The 23,408-nt window shown below is 39.0% G+C and overlaps 1 protein-coding gene across 10 annotated transcripts in view; it reads left to right on the top strand.

Annotated features, from left to right (window-relative positions):
• kcnq5a (potassium voltage-gated channel, KQT-like subfamily, member 5a) overlaps positions 1 to 23,408 on the top strand; it is a 159,033-nt gene that overhangs the window by 53,587 nt on the left and 82,038 nt on the right. Inside the window, exon 1 of one of the 10 annotated variants that reach the window (XM_055018526.1) lies at positions 21,511 to 21,647. The exons of the other annotated variants lie outside the window; for them this stretch is intronic. The gene's annotated coding sequence lies outside the window, so the exon portion shown is untranslated. Of the gene's footprint in view, positions 1 to 21,510; positions 21,648 to 23,408 lie in introns of those variants that run through there. 10 annotated transcript variants of the gene reach the window in all.

Here is a 23,408-nt window from a genome sequence, read left to right as displayed (position 1 = left end):
GCTCGTCGAAATCTGTTGTCACGCCAAAATCGAAACCATCACTTGGCGTCGAGTTGTTTGGTCAACACTAGAGTTGAACTGCTTCCACACCAGCCCAAAAAAAACAACAGTTAGTAGACCGAACAGTTTGGCAAATCACTGAAAAATTAAACCTTTGCTACAGCCCTAAAAGCACCTGCACTAATCTAATCCTCATGAACTGATGTTGGTACCTGCAAGCTCAAGCTCAGCCACAAACGTCACACTTTCTGACGTTACTTTGACTCAACAGTGAGACATTATAGCTGAAAACAAATGCATCTCACTCATATTCCCGTAAATCAGCCCTAAAAATACAACCTAATCTATCCTCAGTGCTGATGCAGCGGACATCTAAAGCCTCTCTCCACTCTGTCTTGTCTGGGCGTTTGTGTGGGTGAATTTACTGCCCTCATATGCAGTTTATCTGCCTGACATTACAGCTGACCAGGACTGGCTGTGCTTTTACAAATGTCAGTGCAGCCTGCGCTCTGTCACGGTGATAGTCTGTGTAGTGGATCGTCAGCGCTACCTCAGGAAGACGTGTTCGCCGTGGAAGAGGGACGCTTCTGTAGTTTGGATTTGATTGCTGATATTTGGTTTGCAACAGGAAGAAGGTTCTGTTTTCAAACCTGCTGGTCAGCTGGTTTCTTTCTCTGTGGAGGTTTCATGTTTTGGTTTTCTTCGGTTGCTTGCTCAGACAGTCCAGAAACATGCATGGTAGGTTCATTGGTGATTGTAAATTGGCTGTAAATGTGAGGGTGAATGGTTGTCTGTCTCTTTGTGTTACCCCACAATAGACTGGTGATCTCTATCCTCTACAGCAGGAGAGTTAAACTCATCTTAGTTCAGGTTCCACATTCAGCCCAGTTTGAGCTCCAGTGGACCGGACCAGTGAAACCACAGCATAATAACCTAGAAATAACCACAACTCCACATTTTTCCTTTGTTTAAGTGCAACAAAAGTACATTCTGAAAATGTTCACATTTATGGAATTATCTTTTCACAAAACACCAAGAACAACCTGAAATTTCTGAAGAAAAATACATAAAATTTCAGCAACATTCAGCCTCAGTTTATCATTTCCACATTACAACTTCCAGATCACAGAGTGTCTACAAAGGAACACAACATTTAGTCATCTGGAACTGAATGATAATATTTTACTTTATGATCAAAATGACAAAAAGCAGACAAAAAGCAACAAAAACAAGACAAAATATTACAAAAATGAGACACAAAACGACAAAAGTGAGAAACAAAATAACAAAAATGAGACAAACGACACAAAACAAAACAAAAAAGAGACAAAAAATTACACAGATGACACAAAATGACACGTGAGAAACAACAAAAAAGTGGACAAACAACACAAGCGAGACAAAAACGCAAAACAATGAATAAAGCAGAACACAAAAACACAAGCGAGACAAAAAGGAAGCACAAAACGACAAAAAACAGAAACAAAACAACAAAAACATGAGACAAACGACAACAGACAAAAACAGCAAAAACAAGACAAAATGTTACAAAAATTAGACATGACAAAAATTAGACAAATGACATGAGATAAAAAATAGACAAAAAGTTGGAAAGCGACAAAAAAATGGACAAACGATAAAAATTAGACAGAAAACGACAAAAATGAGACACAAAATGACAATCTAGTATTTTACTTTCTGATCAAAACAACTTGTCATGGTTTAGAAATGATTTTATATTTATAATTTTACAAATATACAATCAGCAGTTAATGTCTTCTCTGCAATTTTTACATTTTACAAAGTCGTCCCACAGGCTGGATTGGACCTTCTGGAGGACAGGTTTTGCTGTGTAAAGTGGACATTTCTTGCTGTTTCTGTCTCCACCTGCAAATCATTGGGAGGCTTTTATTTTGAAGTTTCTACTTCAAATACATTTGTGATTGATTGACATATTAAAAATTGGCCTACACAATAAAATATGGGCATTTTAGGTGCTTTTTTCCTAAAAAGACATTGATTTTGTCAGGAAGAAACCGTCACACAACATGTCATTATGGTAAACCGTGAATTTAAACAGCTGTTCTGTCTAATGCAGTCATTCTCACTGTGCAGTGTTCCAATTGTACTAATCACATCACCGCAAAAAAACCCGCTGATTGTAGAGCGATGCTTTCGTACATATTTCTCTTCTGGCTGGACTCCGATTGAAGATGTGTTTTACATGAGCTTCTAATGTGTTGACATCAGCGTCTGGGGTGTGGCCAGAAGTGCAACAGATTTCTCCTTTCCTGCGCCGAAAAAATGACTTTATTACAAACGGACAAAAGGCACAATAATGCAGCTGAGCAATATCACCTCAAAGAGCCGCAGGATGACATAGAGTGTGAAGATCCCATCTCGTCCTCCCATCCCTCTTTCCCCTCTCTGTGGACTCGTTGGTCATTCCTAATGATGCTGTACATATTTCATGCCACCGGTTGCCTGCCTCCCTTTAATATTGCAGTCGCTGGGGAGAGAGCGCTGACTGATACGGAGGCCAGAAATAGTCGTCCTGTCTCCATGGGAATCTCTCCAGCAGCCCTTTTCATCTGCACTTACACCAATCTGCTGTCTATTGATCGATCCCCTCGCTGGCTAAGTGTGAGTGTGTTTAATGCACAAGCGATCATTCATGTGCAGAGGTCTGTACCTGTAAATATCATCATATCCAGTGAAAACACGCTGTAATTTGGCTCCTCTGTTGTGTTTTCCCAGCAGACGGCCGACAGCCGCTCGCATTTCTTTCACCGGCCCTGATGCTGTTCATACATTTGATTTTTTTTCCTCTTTCTTTCAGCTCACGTTTGCTTCCTTTTCATCCCACCTGTATGGGCTGACGCATGTGTGTGGCAGCGTGTGTGCATTCACAGAATGCCACGGCGTTGGCATACGTGCACCTGTGCGTCATTCCACCCTGCTCGCTCGTCCAGATTCACTCAGTGCTTCCCATCGCTTTTGTCCAAGTCATGTTTTAGTTCTGTCTCTTCCCCACTCCTCGCTTTTCTTCTCGTCTGCTTTTAACGGTGGAAACAAAATCTGGGCTGAAGTGCGTAAAAATTCTCAGAGGCTTGTAAATCTCTTTTACTGGAGCTTTACAGCTCTTCAAACTAACCAGCGTGTCTGTCTGATTCTCGCTGAGTTTTACAGGAGCTCAGAATTGTGAGCATTGTAGTGTTGTTTATCGGGATGACAGGAAACGCTGAGATTATACTAACGGGGTGCTAAAAGTGGGCGTGGACGTGATGATCCTTTGATTATGTTGGGATACGAATTCTCTCCTGCTGTGTGTTTGTGTGTATTTATACGCTGGTGGGCTGTCACACACAGACAAAAATTGGACTCAATGATGACAAAAAGCAATATTCAAAAGTTAAAACAACTAAAAACAAAGTAAGCGAACTAAAGGAGCAATAATGAAAGGTGGAAACACATCAGTTGTTCCTGGACAGTGTGTTTATTGATGTTTGACAAAGAATAGAGGAATCTAATAAGAGTGACCACTGTTTTTAGAAGCACTCACAATGTTCACTCTAAGAAATATAAAGCTTAGCATATTTTTCACCTCAGCTTTGTCTGTTAACATGCTGAGAGGAGAGTGAGTGTTTGTACCAGCTTTCATGGCAGGAATGGGCAATAAATTTCCATGAAAAAACACCACTATTAAACTCATTGTTGCACCAGATCACCGAAGTCCACAGCGTATGAGGGGTTCTGATCTTGTGCCTTTAAAAATCAAAAACATTAAAGTAGTCTCACGGTGCTCCCAGTGCTTCTGAAACACTCATAAAGCTCCCTAGAAGTTCCATGATGTGAACATGTCAGGCACCACCAGCTGAGTCTTCCAACATAACCTTGAAATTCACTTCAGGGAGGAAGAAGTCGTCACAGGGAGTCAGATCTAGAGAATAGGGCAGGTGGACAGTGATGATTGTGTTGTTGTGGCTAAAAAACCCATGCATAATGCCTTGACCTGGTGCACAGCGTATTAGAGCAGCCACATGCTATCACAGCACAGTTTGGGTTGTTTGCATCTCAGTACATTATAGCAGAACTCTGCCTCGACAGTCCAGCCTTGGGAGGCAAAGAAAACAACAAGCTTTGTCTTGGTTCTCTCCTGACCTGATGCACCTTGTCTGTTTTTGGAAACTACAGCGTTCCAATCCAACTTCTAGGGTCAGCAGGATGTAACAAATAACCAGATGTTATTGGTTCAGTAGCAAATTTAACAGAACAGTGATCAAACAAAGAAACGAGTGGTGGGTGCTGCCAAATCAAAGAACCAAATAAAACCAAACAAAAGCCAACGGAGTTTGTAAAAAAGCTACCGAACTCTTTAGCCAAACCAAAACACAGTAGCAGCACCCATCACAAGTAACAGAAACCAATACAAACCGTGCACAGAACTAACGAAACAAATCTGGTGCCTCTAACCACACACATTTACTACACAATATACAACGACCAAAGTTAGCAGACTGCTAACAGGAGCCACAGTCTCCACTAAGACTGGAGGCTCCTCACCGAATCAGCATCCGCCAACAGAAGCTCTAAATGTTCGTAGTCACTCCTCAGTGGATACAGAACCAACGGATCATACAGGAATACAAACAAGTCACAAAGAGGCATTAGGACGAACTGGTTACATCAAACCAGTCGCCAAGACTGAATTTTGGTTGCAGATTTACTCATGCGTGGTGATTGCTGGGGTCTTCTGGGAGGAGGAGTTGTGGTGGCGGATCAATTCGAGGTGTGGAGGACTAGGGCTGGGAGGAGGTCTGGAGCTCCAGGCTAGTCACTCCTCATGAGTGTCAGGGGGGCTCTGGAGCTCATCTTCGGTCAGCTGTAATCAATCCCACTTCCAAACACACAGCCACCAGCGGCCGTAACAACAGACCTTCCACTGTAAAAACTGTTGTTTTTTCTTACGTATTCATTAAAATGCATCTTCGTGCACCACCGACACTCTCAGAACTGGCTGATTAATCTGCTAATATTCCAAAGTGTTGGACTGGCTCATGTTGCCTACAGCTACAGTGTTGGTAACACTGCTAAAAATGCAAGAAACTTGCATACGTGTGACATCAACATCATGTTTCCTCACCACCCAACCGAACTTAAAGCTTCCTCAGACAGGATCTGTGAGGCTGTGATAGCAGAGGGAAGAGGAGAGCTGATCCTTTATTGGCCATCCAAGGGACATCATCTGTCATTTGGCATCACATAGACATGAACACTGACTAGAGAAACCTCAGTGAAGGGTGGAGGAGGTTCATATCTCCAAAGAAACAGACATCAGGTCAGTGATGCCCAACATTAAGACAGGTTCTAATCTATCCTCATGGTTTCACTGTGATATCTAAGAGTTTGTTTCTGGACTTTGCACATTTTCATGAACCCAAAACGGGTTCAGTGAAAAAACTCATAAAGAAGTTTGAGTCAAACTGTCCTTCAGATGCTGGGATTTAAGCTAATGCAGAGCAAGGTTATAAAACTCTGAACGTTAGCTGTATGTTAGCGCTCTAATGCTGTGTAGAAATCATGAATGGAGCCAAAGAAAGCTGATGAAAAACTGGAGCGTAATTTGGAGACTTGCATTCTGACGGACAGTTAATGTTGAATCACAGCAATCACACTAAAGTACAGCAGTGCAAAGTTTTGCACCAGATTCATCTCTAGTGAACTTTGAGACAGATTAATATTTTTGATCAGCGGCTGATGGTGCTGACCTTTGCGGTACGGAAAGTCAGAAGAAGCTGAAGTAGCTTCTTAGCTGTAATGTAAAACTGATGCAGTTCAATTTCATTAAATTATGTAGCATCAATTCACAACATGTCCTCTCACAGTGCCAAGACAGTTATCATTTTGAAAATACATTTTTTAAATAACCTGTAACAGACTAAGCAACAGTTGGAAATCAAAGTAGCTCCAGTATGTTTATTTAATATGATTCGCTGAACGAAATGGGATAGACAGTAGCTCCCTAGCTATTGTGACTAGCATTAGCATGTTCTCAGCTTGCTAATGCATTAGCATTTAGTTCGCTAACCAACCAGCCCTGCAGAAACTCACATTAATTTCCCTGTGCTGCTGACTGACACAGAATGGGATGTTTTCCTCTCTACTCCAGTTTGTTTCAATCACAACATGAACATGCAGCTACAACAACCTGTATAGCGCAGGTCCTGCTAACAATAGCATCATTGTCACATGCTATCCTGACTCGTGACAGTTACTACTCGTGCATTCTGTACATGCATGACTAGGACACACTCCAAGCACATGAACATTGTTGGAATTTTTTGATCACTCACTTCACCTGATGTTAACCCTTAGTCCGTCCATATTACAAGAATAATGCTCCACAAAAATACATTCCTATACAACTAAACTGCATTCGCACTAACATTCTGAGTAGAATGCAGTGTCTTTTTAATTTACAGTAAACAAAATCCACAGTAGGACAGGATGGAGGCATGAACCAGAGAACGGACCTTTACCTAGAAGACCATCAGTCTCAGGGTTAAGTTTCATTTTCTCCCAGTTTTTACTTGCATTTTTTTGTGAAGTTTAGGAAAATACCATGCTTTGTTAGACATTTTTAAATGTTAGAAACCTCAAACAGAAAGTTATTTACTTTTAGTTTTAGAAAAACTACCACAATCTGAGTTAAAATATGATCATTTCACAAAATGTATGAAGCTTTTCCTGCATTTTCTGTGTTAGAAGGGCGATAAGTTACACCTCATGGTACGATACATGGTTGGTCGGCTCGAAAGGAGCAACAGAAAAGCAAAACAATAAATGGCAAAGATAGTTTGATTAGACTCATAATTCAGCAGGACATCTATTTCTCCCAAAACATGACTGAAAATGCAGTTTAGTTATGTAGGAATGTGGTTTTGCAGTACTGGAGATTTGATAGATTTGCTCATTGAGTCCAAAACCAAACCAAACCTGAAGCTGACATAAAATATTGTCGGAACATTTTGCGTTTCCATCTTTGGCCCTGACTTTGTGCACCGAAGGACGCCAGCGACGAAGGGAAGTGGGGAGATGGATGGTGGGTGATGAGAGGGAAGAAGTGAAGGATCCAGTCTCACATGGCGGAGGACGATGTCTCTGTCCGGCCTCACTGAGCCCGTCCTAATCCCAGCAGGATTAGAGATGTTTATGGATGTTTCAGACGTGAACGAGCGACGTCGGAGCTCAGCTGTGACCTTTGACTGATGCCATTTAGTCACGTCTGAACCAGAACAAAGAGCAGCCAGTTCTTCATCTCATTTATTTGTTACGTGCACATACAGTGTATGTGTGTTTCCATTGTATTCATGTTTGAATTGAGAACCTGTTGCTGCGTGTGACTGCAGATGCATGTTGTGTTGTGTTTGTTGCAGACCTAATTAGTGTGTGTAGCTGCTGAATCCACTTCTAGACCTCCTGCTGAATATATGCACAGTCAAGTCAGAAATGTCAGCACCTTAGAGAACACATAAAACACGCGCACATAAAGCAATATACCTGCATATAGCACTCACATGTAGGTTAGCATGATTATTACCTTCCATGAATAGATGAGTTATTGTCATGTTTATATCTTTAAGAGAAGGACTTTTAATAGGGTGTAGCCATATGGACTTTCCACGTGTTTATTCATTTATTACTGATGTTTTTTAAAGGTTTTTATTTGGAGGAAACTTTGGAGAAAATTTGGAAATCACAGATGTAAACTTGGCCAAGATTGTCCTTCTGTATTTTTTATTTCAGCCAACAGCTAGTAATACCTCCTATAGTTGTGCTTTTCTTTGTTAATCAACCTTTATGTTTATGTTCAGCTAATAAATTATGCTTGAGCAAAGGAGGAAGCTGGGTAATGTAGTCAGAGCCACAAGTTCTGCATAGGGAGGAGCACTGGGTGGATGGACGGGTCGAGAAAAGGTCAGACTTGAACATGCGGGATTCGTTGCCGATTGCAGATAGTCAGCGTTGTTTATTTCAACTGTCAGTCGTGCTTATTATTGTAATAACGACAACGGAGGTTCACTAACCTTAATGAATTTCAAGATTTGTTTATTGTTGTTTTTACCGTATTTGCCTAAAAAGACAAAATTTTTTTTTTTTTTTAAGGAACCTTTATGTTTATGTTTAGCTGACAAATTATGCAGGAGCAAAAGAGGAAGCTGGGTAATGTAATTGGAGTCATAAATTCTGCATAGGGAGGAGCTCCGGATGGATGGATGCATGGATGGATGGATGGATGGATGGATGGATGGGTCAGTTTTCAGACATGGGATTCGTTTCCGTTTTTTCTGTGTTGTTGTTATCAAGGAGCCATTATATTTATGTTTAACTGACAAAAAAGAAGCTGGGTAATGTAGTCAGATCCACAAACTCTGCATAAGGAGGAGCTCCGGGTGGATGGACGGGTCGACAAATAGTTGGGCGTGAATACAGGATTTGTTTCCGGTTTCAAACCCTATAATCATTAGTCTTTTTTGCAAGAAGCTTATTACTTCCAACAGCTACATTTTTCTTTGTTAGTCAACCTTTATGTTTATGTTCAGCTGACAAACTATGATGAAACGAAGGAGGATGCTGGGTAATGTAGTCAGAGCCACAAATTCTGCATAGGGAGGAGCTAGGGGTGGATGGATGGGTCAAGAAAAACTCACGGGATTCGTTTCCGGTGTCTAACCCAATAATCGGCATTGGTCATTTTAACCATGAGCAATTGTTTATTATTGTAACCATGTCAATAGAGGTCCACTGTCTTATTAAAGCAACCCAAACTGCAGTAAAATAATTATCCTGAAAATAGTTTTTGTTCATAAAACTAACTAAACCTTTACGGAAGCACCATCCATCGGTGCCATTGTGTTCCTATGTGGGTCGCATATAGGAACAAACGAGCTCTCTGGTCGGTTGCATCGGACGGCTAGTTCAGCTGGAAGGCTCATTCCAAAAACATGTCAGTCCACATGTATGTACGTGTAACTCGATCATGCCCACCATGACTGTGACATCCAGAGTCCGACTCTGACAGGAGCCCAGGACGGCCTATAAATACATCCAGGAGGGAAAATCCTCCATAGGATGGGGAGGCAGGAGAGGGAGGAATTATGAAATAGATCGTGACAGCAGAAAACCAAAAATAGACCCACCGCAGAGCACATTTTTAAATATCTTACCCCAGGTTTTATCGAAATGTTATCAGCGGTGGCAGAGACGGATGAAGAAAATATGAACTGTGGTTCCACCATCCATCATTTTCCCAAAGTTCTGATGGAAAGCAATGATGTGGACCTCCTGTTTTGCTGCACATGGCTCAGCGTTTTCTGGTTTTATCCCATATTTATTTTTATAGACCTGGGCGAGAAGAAGGAACCAAAATCAGTCTGTTTATTCGTATAAATAAGAAGCTTAGTTTCTACATTTGTGCTTTCTCTGATTTCAAACTCGAGACAAGCGGTTTTGCATGTTTATTTGCACGCTTTTATCTAAAGAGGCGTACATCTGAGAGCAGATCCAACACAAGCAAGGATGTAGTCCGCAGAAAACAAACAAAACAAGATGAAAATCTATTAAAGCAATAATTCCATTACAGAGAATGCATGGTAATTGGATTCCAAATTAGATTACACTCTATTAAAGGATGATTAAACACTGAAGTCCATTATAAGTACTTCTCCTGAATTGATCATTATTAATTTAAAACTGTTGGAATGCATCATTACCTCAATTATCACCAGAATATGATCAACAAAAGTGTTCACAATCTAAAGTCTGATGAATGATGAACTGAACTGAGCAGATTCCTGATTAATTTCTGTTTTGTTAACGATCTGCCTCCTGACTTTCATCATGACATTAGGGGGAAACTTAGAAGCTGTTTGTCATGATATAGAGGACGGTATCGATTTTTATGTTCTTTGTCCTTCTGATTGTTTGTGTTGATGAACTATTAACGTGTTGATGGATGAGTGTGAGGAGCTGCTTAATGAATTTCTCATTCAGTCCTTTTTTTGTTTCTAGCAGCATTTTTTTTGGTCCGTAAGTCAAGCAAAAGTGTCGACTCAGATGGACATTAAATGATTTAATTGAATCTGAAGTGTGTTAGCAGGAATCTGTGTGTTTATGAGGTTTATTCATGCACTCTGTGTTTACTCGTGTCTTTTTTATAATTCAACAGTTGTTTAAATCTTGAACAGGATTCCTTGAGGAGAGAAAGCTGATTCGTTTATACAAATAGAACAGCTCTTTTACGCTGTGTGTTTGTGTACATGTTTGCAGTCCCGCCCCTGTGCATCCCTTTAGACCTCTAGGTTTACGTTCGGTATGTGTGTGATGAAGCCTCGGAGCAGCTGCTGTCATGAATCCTTCGCTGGAAGTCGTCCGGCAGAGGGTTGCTCATGGAAGAGCGTCGTCACAGAGGGGAAATCACCAGCTAGAAATTATCACCCGGCATCAGAATTAATTCTGTTAGCTGCTTGTGTATCTGTAGGAGTTTGTTCAAAGCGGAAAAAGATTTACTCACAAAACATCCGGCTACACTTACAGCAGCTAAGAGGGGAAGTAAGGGTTAAAGCAGAACTGCAAGACATGATTTTTAGAACAGAATATACACTTTATTGATCCTTAATAAGTGATGTGGTAATACAGTCTTTCAGCCATGTTTCCGTGTAAAACATGAGGCTGCTTTCCTGGTAGATTAGAGGTGTCAAACTAATTCTAGGTTCCACATTCAGGACAATTTGACTTCAAGTGATCTGGACCAGTTAAATCAGAGCATAGTAACCAATGAATAACCACAACTCCAAATGTTTCCTTTCCTTTCTTAATTGATTTTGGCCACTTGAGATGAGAGTAGTGCCTGACACGCTGCTTCTTTAGTAGGAGAGTATAACCAGGATTCCCTTTGTGCACTGCAAAACCTTAATGACAAACAGTCTGCATTTCTTTAACTTTGCTTGACCTCGTCATAGAATGCTGTTCATATTCTGTTTGCTTGAAATCTTAGAAGACTGAGGAGTTTTGTCTTTTCTTCAGGGCAGCCTCAGGCAGTCTACCTGCTGAATCACAGGAGAGAGGAGCGAAAACATTGCCAAACTTTGCCAAAGATTTCACACTTTCACCTCACCTCTGTGGTAAAAAAAATTAGAATCAAGGTAAATAACATCTATCCATTCACATAATGTCTGAACAAAAGAATCAGAAACTAAAAAATTTGAATAATTTGCCTCGGCGTGTTGCTTGACCTCGCAAAGTTTGTCCAATTAAATCACAGAATCAATAAATGTGGATGTAAATATGGAGCTTCTTTCCTTTCTGCATTAGTTCAGTCGGAAAATTGGTGCATTTGGCTTTTCTTCACCATGAATTCTACAATAAGGTGTGAGCTCAGGGACTCCACTGAAGAGCGAAGACGCTTTGAGTGATCCCACCTCAGGCCCACTGGATTGTAGATGTTTTCTGCCCGACACGTTTGTTAACACCAGATTTAAAAAAAAGAAAACTGTTGAAATTGAAGGAGAATATTCCTGAACTTGTATTTAGTCCTTCAGCGTGAAGTAGTGAATGACTTTCACTGGCTGAATACATCTGTTTTACATGTCTTACTGGGGGAAAAAAGCTTAGATTGGATGCTTTTATAGAAACCACATAAGTCATGGGAAGATTCGTCACACGTAGTCTGCAGTTTATTCTGTTAAATCCACTCTTGCAGGTGTAGATGGTGTTTTGATGATGTAGAGAGTTGGCAGAAATCACTATAATATTTAAAATGCTGTGGTAGCTTCATGTTAAATCCTACAAATCAGAAGTACAGCTGTTTCTTTACACACTTCTTGGTTTGCTAATTAGCTTCTATGATTTATTTCAACAACAGCAGACATGTACAAAGTGGTGAAAGTACATTTATACATGGATGCTTTAAAGATGTGGTAAATATGCCTGGAAATTTGTGTATTTCTTTGCTGAATAACACACTTCTATTGTTAAAGTCTAATAGTGTAATTTTGTGCAGGTCCCTTTTGTGTCACTAAAGCAGCTCTGGGGAACCAAAACGGTACCTTTGGGTGTGTTTTGTGGCGTTTGGGATGTTGACAGTAGCTCCTTTGTGGATTGGAATTGTTCTGATGCTCATTCAGTTTTGGGATCTGTTGAGTTTGAGCACTTTGTCGAGTTTCTTCAGCCGTTTCTGAGCTGTTTTTTAGGTGATTCTCCTGGGGTTTTTTCTTGGTTTGAAACAATGTTTGGGTAACATGCTGATGAATGCCAGGATTTAGGATTTCTCAGAAGAACGTCGCATTGTCTCCACCTGTCATTTTAATGGTGATTGACGTACTCCTTTCTTTTAAAAGAGATCCCCTCTGTGAGTTCTCCTCAATTACAACATCATTTCTCATTTTCCAACATCGCTAAAGTGGCTGAGTAATCTCCATCATTTCGCTCTCTCCAGGGATTCCCTTCAGCTCACACTGTTGTGATAATCTGAGAGATAAAACTAGAACCAGCATCCGCCTCAGAAAAAAACCACACCATATCTGCAGCCTCATAAGATGAGTCACACTCGGATATTGGGGCGGTGACTCACGCTGACTCGTATGAAAAGCCGGAATCTGAGCAGCCGTCGTCATAATTTAATCCTGATCTAATATCGGAGCCTCACGGGACGTGAGAGCGTGGAAAGAATGGAGTTGAATGGGGATTTCTTGGTGGCAGCAGCTGCACTGACGGGTCGCGTCTGGATGTGAGGACGCTGCAGGGGACAGATCACACATTTCAATCTACAGGTGATATCAGAGGAAGTACTGGTGGATGCATCAGGTGTTAACCACCTGTCTTTAACACTATCTTCAGCCATGTTACCAGCGTGGCCTCAGGGATCAGACTGAAAAACCTTTCGTTCAGACCTTTGAAAGCAAATCTGACAGACTTTCCTGTTTCCTGAGCGCTACCATCATGTCCAGGTTGTCATTTTTCAAGTAAAATATTCTAAAATCTATTAGAGCAAATATATTTATGGCTTCCGACTCAATCTGGAGACTTTTCTTCTTGCACCGCCATAAATTTGGTATTTCGAGAGTAAATATCTCAATAGCTATTTACTTTTAAAAAATAGCAAAAATGATCAAATTTATTTAGATATAAATAATAAAAAAACAATTAAAATATTCTGTATATATATATATATATATATATATATATATATATATATATATATATATATATATATATATATATATATATATAAAAATCACAAAATGTAAAAAAATTGCCTATGTATACATAATCAGTAAAACCCAAATATAGAAAAAAATAGCAAAAATAATGCATATTTATTTAGATATAAATAATAACAACAGAACAAAAAATATATATAAAATCTGAAAATAATATATTTTTATTTAAATACAAATTATAAATAATAATAATAATTTTTAAAAATTAAAACTAATGTGTTTTTATACAGGGTTAAATCAGAAGCTCTGAACAGAACCTGCTCTGCACCAGATTAACTCCAGCATCAGTTACCATGGTGATCTAGCAGGTTAAAGAAAGCCACCTTCGTTACACTAAAACTCTGACTTAAAGCTCCTCGCTGACCCACTGATCAGCCCTCTTGGGACGGAGTGCTAGAAGATACTTCAGTCTCTTCAGTTCTGAGTAAATAATGGACTGCAGCTCCGTCTGTAGATCCTCCTCCTCAGTTCCTCCTCCTCACTGCCAGTGCTAAAGTTTAATGAGCCCAATCTGCACAAATGGTCCAAACAAACAGCCTTGTTGACAAGACAAAGCTCTCCATTTAGAGTCTCTTACCAGCAGGGTTATCTCAAGTTCAGTGGAGCCCACAGCCTGAAATAGAGCCAGTAAAAGAGTGGAAATAGAATCCAGACCAGACCTCAGACCTCCATGCTTTCACCCCTCAGATGCAGGTTGTTTGGAAGCAGACCTGCAGTCATTTAAGAGCAGCGCTGTTGAATCTGAGAGCTCCATTTGTCTGCGTTTAGGAAAGAAGCCACAGTCACACCCTGATAGCTCTGGGTGGCGGCTGCTAGTTTTAGACTCTAAACACAAACAAACTGTGTTTATCTGCAGTTACTTTCCAAAACTGTGTTCTTAAAAGACATCTTCATGCGTCCGTTTATCCTCTCAACTGCTCATCCTGTGCGGAGCTGTGAATATGAGGCTCAGTTTTTATACAGTTACTGCTATAAAAGTGGTTTATTTCAGTTGTATTATCATAAATTTAAAAGTACATGAAGATCAATATAGATATTCCAAGTAGCTTTGGACACGAGCATCTGCCAAATGAATGTTATGTAATTACTGTAAAAATTTTGTGGATTTTTAAATAATTTACAGCTTGTTAAGTCTACTATTGATTAATGCTGCTATCCAGTCTGACTGAGAAACATGGACGATTTTACTTTCTTATTATTTAGTGAGTTTATGCACTTTGTTTTCAGTTTTTTGATGTTTAACAAGATCATTATGTAGTTTGTCTTTAGCCAGTTTCTAAATGTCTATGATTCAGCTGGTGTAAAATTTCATTAACCGGTAATCTCAGTAGCTGTAACTGTCAGTTAAAAGGCAGAATGAACTAATGTAATGTGTAAATAGTACACTGTTAAAAAAATAACGTGATAATTGTATTTTTTTAAAACAATTTCCTGTTATTTTGCAGATTTTCCCTGTTCTGTTTAATAATAGTGAGTAAAATCACAGGAAAAAAAGTAAAAATTTACATTGACAGGAAAAAACACATCAGAAATCTTAATTTTTAAAAAAAAAATGTTAATTTTTTTTTCACAGTGTTTGAATTCCACTCTTTTTGCAGTATTTAAATCAGAAAAAAATATCATTTTACAGATGATTGGCCTTATTTTAGCCGTTTTTTTCTTACAATTTTAAAATTACATTTAATTTCAAATTTTACTGTTGTTTTACAGATTTTACATATTTTGTCAAATTACCAAAAATAACAAAAAAAATCACTGAAAACAAAGTTTTAATTTACACGTTAACCGTAAAATAAATAGGCCAACTCCACATCAAAAATCTGTATTTTAAAAAAATGTTAATTTTTTTTTTTACACTCTTTTTGCAGTATTTGCATCAGAAAAAAATATAATTTTACATCCATTTGGCATTATTTTAGCTGCTTTTTTCTCACGGTTTTGTTTGTTTTGTTTGGAAGTTTTACTGTTATTTTACACATTTGACCTCTTTGTCAAATTAACAAAAATAGCAAATAAAATCACAGAAAATAAAGTTTTAATTTGCATGTTAACTGTAAAACAAATGGACCACATCAAAAATTTGTATTTTAAAAAAATGTAATTTCACAATATTTGACAGTAAAATAAACTTTTTATAGTGTTTATATCATAAATTTTTTTTATAGATATTTGCCCTTTTTTCACGTTTTTTTTTCTTTGTTACACTTTTTGTGTAATTTTTTTATGTTGTAATATTCCACCATTTTTACCAACATTTCCCTGGGATCTTTTTTATTTTTTCTTACAGGACTTTTTAAAAAAATAATATAACACTGTTAAAAGTAGTGGAAGTATGACTGACTTTAGATCCTACATCACACACCAGTCAACCACAACAATGAAATGGATAATCTCATTAGAATGAAATATTCTGCTGGGAAATCTGCTCTCATGGAATCCGTACAGACGTTACTTTGATGTGAACCAAACACCAAAATGCACATCCGCCATGGCAATAGCCTCCTCTAACAGGACAGAGACTGAAAAAGAGAAGCTCTTGGTGCTGTCCGACCTCCAGACTTCCAGTCAGACCTGTTTTATTTGCACCACGGTTCACCTGCAGGTGGTTTTAATGTTGTGGCTGCTTGCTGCACTGAATGTAAAACTTCACTGAACCCAGAGTGGAAAATTCCTGCACCTCCAAAATCCCCCAGCCCGAGGTAAAACACACAGAACACACAGACAGACGGAACAGAATAAATCTGAGCTCCGTTACCCAGAGTTTAGGCTGGCTGTTTGACTGAACGCTCTGATTTAGAGGCTGTGTGTTGACTCTGCAGCCCCCTCACCCAGCTGTCTTTTTTAAAAAGTTTCCCATGGCAACAATTACGAACGGCTTATGATGTTTACACTGCTTTACAAGTGCCTTAAAAGTGCTTCGCTGGGTTCTAACAAGTATTCTGACATGACTACAAACAAGCTTTGTGGCTTTTCCGGGCGCATGTAGTCTCACTTTATATCCATTTACTTGCAGTGTTTATGTAGTTTGCTCTGTGGCGACGCCGCCAGTATGAATCTAGAAAGAAAACACACATGAAGATAAGTAGATGTGGTTTAGCATCTCGCTACCTTTACCAAGCAGTAGATCAGAAGTGTCAAACCCATCTTAGTTCAGGTTCCACATTCAGTTCAGTTTGATCTCCAATGACCAGTAAAATCACAGCATAATAACCTATAAATATCTCCAAATGTTGCCTTTGTTTTAGTGCAAAAAAAGTATATTCTGAAAATGTTCACATTTAAGGAATTATCTTTTTACAAAACATCAAGAACAACCTGAAATTTCTGAAGAAAAATAAATTCAATTTCAGCAACATTCAGCCTCAGTTTATCATTTCCACATTACAACTTCCAGATCACAGAGTGTCGACTAAGGAACACAACATTTAGTCATCTGGAACTGAACCATAGAGGATTTTACTTTATGATCAAAATGACAAGTCAGACAAAAAGGACAAAAAACAACAAAAACAAGGCAATATATTACAAAAATGAGACACAAAATGACCAAATAGAGAAACAAAATGACAAAAAAGTCAAATGAGACAAAACAAGACAAAAAGAGACAAAAAATAATAGAAAAAAGTTACAAAGCCACAAAAAAATGGACAAATGATAAAAATAAGACACAAAATGACAAAAGCGAGGAACAAAACACCAAAAAAGTAGACTAACCCTAACCCAACACAAGCGAGACAAAAAACACAAACAATAAGCAAAACAACAAATAAAGCGAAACACAAAATGACAAAAATAAGACAAAAAACACAAGCGAGACAAAGAGGAAACACAAAATGACAAAAACATGAGACAAAAGGAAAAAGTCAGACAGAAAACAACCAAAACAAGACAAAATATTACAAAAATGAGACACAAAACGACGAAAGAACAATCTAGTATTTTGCTTGATGATCTAAACAACTTGTCATGGTCTAGAAATGATTTTAAATTTAGCGTTTTACTAATTTACAATCTGCAGTTAATGTCTTCTCTGGAATTTCTACACTTTGAGGACCGGATTGGACCCTCTGGAGGACCGCTTTTGGTCCACGGGCCTCATGTTGGACATCCCTGCATTAGACCCTGAACATCTGCATTGTGGCGACTCAAAGCTCACTCATGTTGTCCTCTCAGGTCCCCTCCAGGCTGTAGGGCCATTAGGGCCGGTAAATAGGGCCGTGACCCCGGCTAGAAGCCCGTTAATGGGTGCATCTGGGGGGGCACCGCTTGGCCTCCTTCTCACCCGGCCGGGCCTCTCTTTCGGGGGCTCTTAAAGGCAGAGGGCCGGGGTCTCCATAGATGTCCATGCATCCTGCTGGTGACGGCTTGACCATAAACGGCGGTGGAGTGGGAATACGTTCCAGATGCTGAAAGCTCCACCGGCGTGGAGACGAAGGTTCAGAGGTCGGAGTCCACATGAGATTGTCCATCATTACTCAAATAAAGACAGCATTGTTTGTGTGTGTGTGTGTGTGTGTGTGTGTGTGTGTGTGTGTGTGTGTGTGTGTGTGTGTGTGTGTGTGTGTGTGTGTGTGGACAGAGGGAATGTAGGGCAGCTAAAAAAGGAAGGCGTATCCTTTACACCGCCACGCCCTGACGCTTCCAGACATCCAGCAGGAAGAGAGCGATCCTCTCCGCCGACGCCTCCGGAGCAGCTGCTGAGATGCTGCTTTGGAGGCGAGATGGCCCAGAGACGCCTCCGCTAGCAGGTGTTTGTGACATTTTCACAACAGGAAACTCATGCAGGAGCACAGAAAGCCAAACACGCGACTGCCAGGAGTGTTTTTAATATGATCTGACATTTGAGAGAGCCGATAGAGACCCTTCAAACCAAACGAGTCGAGATGGGCAGACAGATAAACAGGAACGCTTACCCATTTTCATCCGCAATCTCCCAGTCTCTCAGCACCTTTTTCTCCTTTCTGACTTGCAGAAATGATTAACCCTCCTGTTGTCTTTCTTTATGGGCACCAAAAAATATTGTTTCCTTGTCTGAAAAAAAATCCAAAAATTCAGCAAAAAAATTCCTCAAATTTCAAAAAATTTGCAAAACCTTCAGGAATAAAATTCCAATAATTCCTTAAAAGTTCCCCTTAAAAGTTAAAAAAAAATTTAAAAATTTAAAATCCCCCAAATTTGTCAAGAAAATTCTTGTAAATATTTTCAAAAAAAATTCTTCCAAAAAAATCATAAAAATATCTAAAGTGATTACATATATATCAGTAAAACTTCTCTTATTTTCCTTAAGAAGATTCACAAAAAATCAACCAAAATCCAGCGAAATTTGCTGAATTTTGGTTGATTTTTTGTGAATCTTCTTAAACATTTTTTTTAGCATTTCTTTTTTTTCCCACCAAAAAATGTTCAAAGATTTCCCAAAAATGTTTAAAATGTGGACATCAGAAGTTTCACTGTGAAAATATATTTTTCCCCACATTTTCAAACTTTAAAACGGGTCAATTTGACCTGCAGGACGACATGAGGGTTAAACTCCAACCTAAGCAGCCTGATAAAGGTCATATTCCAGTGAACCCGCAGGACGACACAAGGGTGAAGAAATCCCTGTCAGATACTGTCTATAGACTATCCGTCCTCTTGAACCCAACTATTTTTATTCATATATGTGACAATAAGCTGCTCCTTATATGTCGCCGTGGTCAAAAAAAACCCATGAAACTGGCACAGCAATTGGAGATTGTCATAGAAGCATTTATTGTATGCAAGGCTAAAAAAAAACCCCGTCTGAAGAGGTTAATTGAGGACAGCTTCTCCCCAAAGTGTAACCTGATATTTACAGTCCAACTCCTGAGAGTAAATAAGTTCTGTCAGGAAAACCAAAGCGCCAAGGGAAATCAGGGTTCCTGCTCACTGAAATATGCTTTCAACATGTCAGATTAATTTCACAAGACATTTTTCTGATGAAGATAAAGTAGACTTATTATGTTACAGCACAGGGGGTTAGACGTTTAAGCGTCTAGATGTGCAAACTAAAACCTAAATGACTCGTTTTATCTTGCCATCATATCGCATTAGGCAGGTTTTTGCTTTAATCTATAACTATAGAGTACATGTGGATTCCACAGTGTAATGGCTACGGAATAATGGCACCATCTGCATGTAGATTGGTTTCTCGTGAGCGCTTATTGGCCACTGGAAAATGCAAGGACTGAAAAATGAAAATGGTGAAGGAATGTCCAATCATTTCCCACATTTGCATAGCATTTATGACGTGAGTGTTTAGTTGGGATGGAAATCAATGCTTGATTCAAAGATGGGATTGGTAAAAAGTTCACTTAGTCCTCCAGTATTTAATTCTTAACTCTTTTAAGACTTTTTACATAAGTTTGACACATTTTCCAGCAGTCACAGCAATGTCCCAATGCTAATCAATGCATCATTCCTTCTATTTCCTGCACTTTGTTATTTAATGACTTCTTTTTCAATTACAGCTCCAGTGTTGTATTAAAATGACATTTCTGAATGTTGTGTACGTACATCAATGCATGTTTATCTCAAAACTTGCATTTTCGTTAAATTGAGCAGGATTGAATGATGTTTAGACGCACAGTTTAGAACAATACATGCTCTGATTTGTCGTGATTTACAGGCTTTATATATATATATATATATATATATATATATATATATATATATATATATATATATATATATATATATATATATATCACACTGAAACACAACTCGGTAGGAAAATACTGGAGAATGTGTAAACTGTTAGTCTGACTTACGCTGGGAGCCATAATGGAGTTAGCGAATTTAGTGTGGCTGGTCTGGTTTTACTCTTCCTCCTCTGCGTTGTGTGTGGGGAGTGATAATAGCAGACCACTTTGTTGCACGTCAGCCGATTTATTTTCTGTTCTTGTTCCTGATAAAAGTAAAATATGTGAGGTAGAGCGACCGCGAGGTGTCACAGACCGTCTGAATAAATACAACAAATAAAAACAAACATGTACAGGCTGATCATACAATCATATTTCACTCTGTACCGGTGTATCACACAAAAACCCATCCCTAATCATGTAGTGGCATGCAGTTCACAAACTGTTTAACAATAAATCAAACAGAGAACACAATACCAACATATGAAAACGATTAATACACGTGTAACCTGCCTAAACAAGGGTTAAATAACCATTTTTATTTCTGATCATTAGTTATTTCCACCTTACATTTATGAGTATTGTGGGCTTTATTTTGAAAACCGGAACTTTATTTTGGATGAGACAGGAAGTAGTGTGCTAAAACATTCAATGTAGCTTAACATCGCTAATATTTCTGCCGTGAGAGTTGAAAACGAGAGAAAGAGGTATGAAAATCTGTTCGTCTTGCACGAAAACCAAGAAATGACTTAGTGGATGATATAAACTGATTGAAATCCATTTTAGAGGCTGGAGAACCGTTGAAGAAACACTTTTAATCGTCCTGTTTTCTGCTAATGAAACCGCCTTCTAGGTCAGCTAGCTCCTGCTGGTTTCCTAATGAGTGTGTATGGGGAAATAGCACGAGGAGACCATGCTAGCTACATGCTACCGTGTGTTGCACATTTTATGTTGTTTTTAAAGAATGCAACACTAAAAAGCATTTATTTGATAGTTTGACTTGAAAATTCATATTAATCCATCCTGTATCGCTAAAATAAGCACATTGTGAGACTTTTACTGTGAAGTGCTAAGTCAGCTTCCTTGTATGTGACTGAAGGTTAAAACCAGACTCAGCTGAAAGGGAAAATGTCATTTAAGTCAATTAGGATGGATAAAAGCAGCAAAGCTGTAATTTATGTTAAATTTGTTAATTAAAACAATGTAATTCATTTATCTCATTAAAAATTTCAAATCCTATGCTCCAAAGGGTTAAATAGAGAGACAATACACCTGGAAGAATACAAGTTATACATTTTACCTTAAAGGGTAATGTGTCCTTTATAAATAAGTGAATTCATTGGTAAAATGTGATCATACAGTTGCACTTTATTGTGATTACATTTGGTTAAAATGTTATGTTCTGACACTGAAGCATTTATTATGAAAATAACTGGTTATCGACTTGTAAACTATAGTATTTTGTTTTTCCTATCAGAAAAGATGAATTTTAATGTTGTACAACACTTTGACTGAATCTCATTGGATGATATTGCATTAGAACCTGGACTATAGAGCTGTTTTGTAAATCCAGGTCAGGTCTTATTTGATGCCTGGAAAATGTGAAGCTCCAGTCCTGGTGTCCAACGAGGCTGACCAGTGATCCAGTTGATGGTGAACCTCCCAGTGGAACTTTGAGCCTCCACCACACCATCCAGTGGATTCTGTGGTAGGATTGTGTCAGTCCTACTGACCGACACCAACAAGAGCCTACTTAGATACTCTTCCTTGACTTTGACTACTCTCCTGACTTACTGACCTGAACTCTGATTGGATCCACAACGAACCAGTTCCACCGGAATAACTTCTAATGGACATTTTATGTTTTTTTCCTCAGTTTATTGGGCCCATAGGTATCTTACTGTAATTATGTTGTGCACTGTTTAGTTTTCTAAAACCAAAAGTTCACAATAACAACATATACCTGTGTCCAGTGGTTGTTGCTGTTACTCCTAGCTTCTACAAACCTAGGTAGCGATGTGTACATACTCAGATGTGGGTTACACACGGAAGACAACAAAAGAGGGGGAGCTCATGTACCTGATGAAAATAAAGATCACAGAAACATCGCGAGAGCAACCAAAGCAAAAATAAATACATATCCCATGGACTTCAAAAGTCCCTCAATTATAGATTGACCAAGACAATTTTCGAGTCATTCAGGACAAATTTCATGTCATTCTGAACTAATTTTCTGTCATTATAGAGCATTTTCAAGTCATTCTCAACAAGTTTTTAGTCATTTCAGACAATTTTCAAATCGTTTTGGACAAGTTTTGAGTCATTTTCGCGAGAGTAACCATCACGCAAAGCAAAATAAAGCTCCTTCAAAAAAAGAATAAATACACAATAATGATGATGTCATAACCAAAAGAAATTAGACAACAATGTAAACAAAAAGGGAGGATTTCGGGTGGAATTGTGTACACACCTGATACAGTAGCATAATCCAATGTAGTGGCACACGTAAACAAAGCTGTCTTATAGCACCATGTGATGACGTATTCATCCGCTCCACTCGCAAACTAGTTCCACTGAACCAGTTCCAACGTAACGATCAAACGCTGTAAGTCGAGGACGCTGTAAACCGAGGGCCTCCTGTATTCTACGTCTGAAAGATCAGCATATCTGTCCTTTCCGGCTCTGTTTGTTGTTGGTCCTCTTAGTTTTTGTGGATTTTCCCTCCTCTGAAGCCTTCAGGACGTCATTTTCTGTTCAGCTCTCAAAACCCTTTGAGGTAAATTTGTGTTTTTCGGTCCACATAAACAAGATTGACTTTCTCCTTGCCACTGCGAGGTTGTAAAACACACTTGTGCTGCGTTACACGGCCGCAGTCTCCACTTGGTGTCGGTGTGTGTTTGTGTGTGTTTGAAGAGAAGTGTAAATTGTGTATAACCCAGACGCTGCAGCGCTGACCGCAGCCTTTGATGCTGTCCAGACCACAGCCAGCAGACTCCACTACTGTGTGTTTGAGCCGGAGATGAAACACAGCTACAGTAGTATGCCAGACACGAGACCCCCTCATATTCCATTACGTAGCGCTCTTTTCCGCAACAAGGTTGCAGGCTGCTCACAGTCACATCACACAGCCATGATTAAACATTTACTGTGGAGATTAGTCGCCTCCAGGGAAACCGTGATTACATTTGCTTACATCGGAGGAATTTTTTTGCTGGCATTTGTTTCCAGAAAGATTTATAATGACTCCAACAATAAAATAAGCTCTAATTTTATACAGTTTGAGGCCATGGAGCTCGAGTCCCGATCTGAGTTCACACAGAGCAGAGGAGTTTATTCAGGCGCTGAGGTGTCCGTTTGGTTTAAGTTGAAAAAATGACAGCAATGTTTCAGCTTAAGTAGGAAAACTCTTTCTAAGAAACAAGGTGTGTGTGAGTTTGATTTTAGGCCTCCGTCATAAAACAAGATCAGT

This window comes from Amphiprion ocellaris, chromosome 16, assembly GCF_022539595.1.
Source record: "Amphiprion ocellaris isolate individual 3 ecotype Okinawa chromosome 16, ASM2253959v1, whole genome shotgun sequence".
NCBI classification, from domain to species: domain Eukaryota; kingdom Metazoa; phylum Chordata; class Actinopteri; family Pomacentridae; genus Amphiprion; species Amphiprion ocellaris.
The sequence above is the reverse complement of the archived record's forward strand: the minus strand, read 5'-3'. Positions and strand labels throughout refer to the sequence as shown.